The sequence below is a fragment of the Physeter macrocephalus genome, chromosome 14, assembly GCF_002837175.3.
Source record: "Physeter macrocephalus isolate SW-GA chromosome 14, ASM283717v5, whole genome shotgun sequence".
Lineage (NCBI taxonomy): Eukaryota > Metazoa > Chordata > Mammalia > Artiodactyla > Physeteridae > Physeter > Physeter macrocephalus.
Genome location: NC_041227.1, coordinates 34,820,624 through 34,825,381, shown reverse-complemented (window position 1 = coordinate 34,825,381; position 4,758 = coordinate 34,820,624).

The window sequence follows — 4,758 nt, the reverse complement described above, 5'->3', positions numbered from 1 at the left end:
CGAGGAGAGGGGATTAAGAGTGCTGCTTAAAGGAGCTCCAGAGACGGGCGCGAGCCGCGGCTACCAGCGCGGACCCTAGAGGCGGGCATGAGACGCTAAGGCTGCTGCTGCCGCCACCAAGAAGCTTGTGTGCGAGCACAGATCACTCTCCACACCTCCCCTCCCAGGAGCCTGTGCAGCCCACCACTGCCAGGGTCCCGGGATCCAGGGACAACTTCCCCGGGAGAACGCAGGGCGCACCTCAGGCTGGTGCAACGTCACGATGGCCTCTGCCGCTGCAGGCTCGCCCCGCATCCGTACCCCTCCCTCCCCCTGGCCTGAGTGAGCCAGAGCCCCCGAATCAGCTGCTCCTTTAACCCCATCCTGTCTGAGCAAAGAACAGACGCCCTCAGGTGACCTACAAGCAGAGGCAGGTCCGAATCCAAAGCTGAACCCCAGGAGCTGTGCGAACAAAGAAGAGAAAAGGAAATTTCTCCCAGCAGCCTCAGGAGCAGTGGATTAAATCTCCACAATCCACCTGATGTACACTGCATCTGTGGAATACCTGAATAGATAACGAATCATCCCAAATTGAGGAGGTGGACTTTCAGAGCAATGATATATATATATATATATTTTTTTTTTTTCTCTTTTTTCTCTTTTTGTGCATGTGTAAGTGTATGCTTCTGTGTGTGATTTTGTCTGTATAGCTTTGCTTTTACCATTTGTCCTAGGGGTCTGTCTGTCCGTTTTTTGTGTTTTTTTTTAACTTAAAAAATTTTTTTCTTAATAATATTATTTTTTATTTTAATTACTTTATTTTATTTTATTTTTATCTTATTCTTTCTTTCTTTCTTTTTTTCCTCCCTTTTATTCTGAGCCATGTGGGTGAAAGGCTCTTGGTGCTCCAGCCAGGTGTCAGGGCTGTGCCACTGAGGTGGGAGAGCCAAGTGCAGGACCTGGTCCACAAAAGACCTCCCAGCTCCACATAATATCAAATGGTGAAAATCTCCCAGAGATCTCCATCTCAACGCCAAGACCCAGCTCCTCTCACCAACCAGAAAGCTACAGTGATGGACACCTTATGCCAAACAACTAGCAAGACAGGAACAAACCCCCATCCATTAGCACAGAGGCTGCCTAAAATCATAAGGCCACAGACACACCAAAACATACCACCAGATGTGGACCTGCCCACCAGAAAGACAAGATCCAGCCTCATCCACCAGAGCACAGGCACTAGTCCCCTCCACCAGGAAGCCTACACAACCCAATGAACCAACCTTAGCCACTGGGGGCAGACACCAAAAACAATGGAACTATGAACCTGCAGCCTGCGAAAAGGAGACTCCAAACACAGTAATTGAAGCAAAATGAGAAGACAGAGAAACACACAGCAGATGAAGGAGCAAGGCAAAAACCCACGAGGCCTAACAAATGAAGAGGAAATAGGCAGTCTACCTGAAAAAGAATTCAGAATAATGATAGTAAAGATGATCCAAAATCTTGGAAATAGAATGGAGAAAATACAATAAACTTTTAAAAAGGAACTAGAAGAACAAAAGAGCAAACAAACAGTGATGAACAACACAATAAATGAAATTTAAAATTCTCTAGAAGGGACCAATAGCAGAATAATTGAGGAAGAAGAACGGAAAAGTGATCTGGAAGATAAAATAGTGGAAATAACTACTGCAGAGCAGAATAAAGAAAAAAGGATGAAAAGAATTGAGGACAGTCTCAGAGACCTCTGGGACAACATTAAATGCACCAACGTTTGAATTATAAGGGTCCCAGAAGAAGAAGAGAAAAAGAAAGGGACTGAGAAAATATTTGAAGAGATTATAGTTGAAAACTTCCCTAATATAGGAAAGGAAATAGCTAATCAAGTCCAGGAAGCACAGAGAGTCCCATACAGAATAAATCCAAGGAGAAACACGCCAAGACACATATTAATCAAACTATAAAAAATTAAACACAAAGAACAAATATTAAAAACAGCAAGGGAAAAACAACAAATAACACATAAGGGAATCCCCATGAGGTTAATAGCTGATCTTTCAGCAGATGCTCTGCAAGCCAGAAGGGAGTGGCAGGACATATTTAAAGTGATGAAGGAGAAAAATCTACAACCAAGATTACTCTACCCAGCAAGGAACTCATTCATATTTGACAGAGAAATTAAAATCTTTACAGACAAGCAAAAGCTAAGAGAATTCAGCACCACCAAACCAGCTTTACAACAAATGCTAAAGGAACTTTTCTAGGCAGGAAATACAAGAGAAGGAAAAGACCTACAATAATAAACCCAAAACAATTAAGAAAATGGTAATAGGAACATACATATTGATAATTACCTTAAATGTAAATGGATTAAATGCTCCAACCAAAAGACATAGACTGGCTGAATGGATACAAAAACAAGACCCGTATATATGCTGTCTACAAGAGACCCACTTCAGACTAGAGACACATACAGACTGAAAGTGAGGGGATGGAAAAAGGTGTTTCCTGCAAATGGAAATCAGAAGAAAGCTGGAGTAGCAATTCTCATATCAGACAAAATAGCCTTTAAAATAAAGACTATTACAAGTGACAAAGAAGGACTCTACGTAATGATAAAGGGATCAATCCAAGAGGAAGATATAACAATTGTAAATATTTATGCACCCAACATAGGAACACCTCAACATATAAGGCAAATGTTAACACCCATAAAAGGGGAAATCGACAGTAACACAATAATAGTAGAGGACTTTAACACCCCACTTTCACCAATGGACAGATCATCCAAAATGAAAACAGATAAGAAAACACAAGCTTTAAATGATACATTAAACAAGATGGACTTAATTGATATTTATAGAACATTCCATCCAAAAACAACAGAATACACTTTCTTCTCAAGTGCTCATGGAACATTCTCCAAGATAGATCATATCTTGGGTCACAAATCAAGCCATGAAGAACCTAGGGACAGGACAGGAATGAAGATGCAGATGTAGAGAATAGTCTTGAGGACACTGGGAGGGGGAAGGGTAAGCTGGGACGAAGTGAGAGAAGTGACATGGACATATATACACTACCAAATGTAAAATAGATAGCTAGTGGGAAGCAGCCGCATAACACAGGGAGATCAGCTGGGTGCTTTGTGACCACCTAGAGGGGTGGGATAGGGAGGGTGGGAGGGAGATGCAAGAGGGAGGAGCTATGGGGACATATGTTTATGTATAACTGATTCACTTGGTTATAAAGCAGAAAGTAACACACCATTGTAAAGCAATTATACTCCAATAAAGATGTTTTTTAAAAAAATAAGTAAATAAAAGGATATCCATAGATGGTTATTTTGTGTAGGCAAACTCAGTATAAATGAATCATCTCATTCTGTCTCTAGCCTTGAAGTAGTTAATACAAGTTTATGAAGGCTATAAAAATGATTTCTGGCATATAAATGTGATTGAGTTGTGATTCAATCAACATAGTTTTAGACTATCCCCAGGCAGATGTTAACCGTCAAGCCCTAGTATTGTCAAGTGTCATGTTCTTCTGCTTTTGTTAACCAAGACACAGAGTTTTTATGTATTAATCATTGTATCTCTTGGCATGCAGGGGAAAAATAAAAGAGCCAGAAACACAAAGCATAAAATGAATGGCAATGAAACAGAAAATTGCTAAATACAATTTGGTGGTCAAATCATGCTTTAGAGGGAACTTAACTTTCAAGGAGGTATACAGCAAATTGACACCATACCTTGTCACCATAATTGGTAAGCATGGCTCTAACATCCCCCTGTCAAAAGTAAAAGGAAATAACAAAATTAAAAACAAACAAACAAACAAAAAAAAACACTTGTACCTTGCGATAAATAATAATAAAAATATCAACTACACAAAAACAGGGTTTTATCATATTTGGACAAATAAGAGATGTACCATATCTTTAGTATCAAATGGTAAAATGCCTTATGAATATTTTCGGAAACAGTGTCCTGACGCCCTAAAATTTTCTTCCCCCATCACTTTACCAGGCTCTTCCCTATTCATGTGAAATCTTTTCTTTCCTTCAAAGAGGCTGGATACAAAAAAAAAAAAAAAAACCTCAAAATGGATTAAAGACCTAAATGTAAGACCAGAGACCATCAAACTCTTAGAGGAAAACATAGGCAGAACACTCTATGACATAAATCACAGCAAGAACCTTTTTGACCCCCCTCCTATAGAAATGGAAATAAAAACAAAAAAAAACAAATGACACCTAATGAAACTTAAAAGGTTTTGCACAGCAAAGGAAACCAGAAAGAAGATGAAAAGACAACCCTGAGAATGGGAGAAAATATTTGCAAATGAAGCAACTGATAAAGGATTAATCTCCAAAATTTACACGTAGCTCCTGCAGCTCAACATTAAAAAAACAAACAACCCAATCCAAAAATGGGCAGATGACCTAAATAGACATTTCTCCAAAGAAGATATACAGGTTGCCAACAGACACATGATAGAATGCTCAACATCATTAATCGCAATCCCACCACTGGGCATATACCCTGAGAAAACCATAATTCAAAAAGAGTCATGTTCCAAAATGTTCATTGCAGCTCTATTTACAGTAGCCAGGACATGGAAGCAACTGAAGCGTCCATCAACAGATGAATGGGTAAAGAAGATGTGGCACATATATATGATGGAATATTACTCAGCCATAAAAAGAAATGAAGCTGAGTTATTTGTAGTGAGGTGGATGGACCTAGAGAGTGTCATACAGAGTGAAGTAAGTCA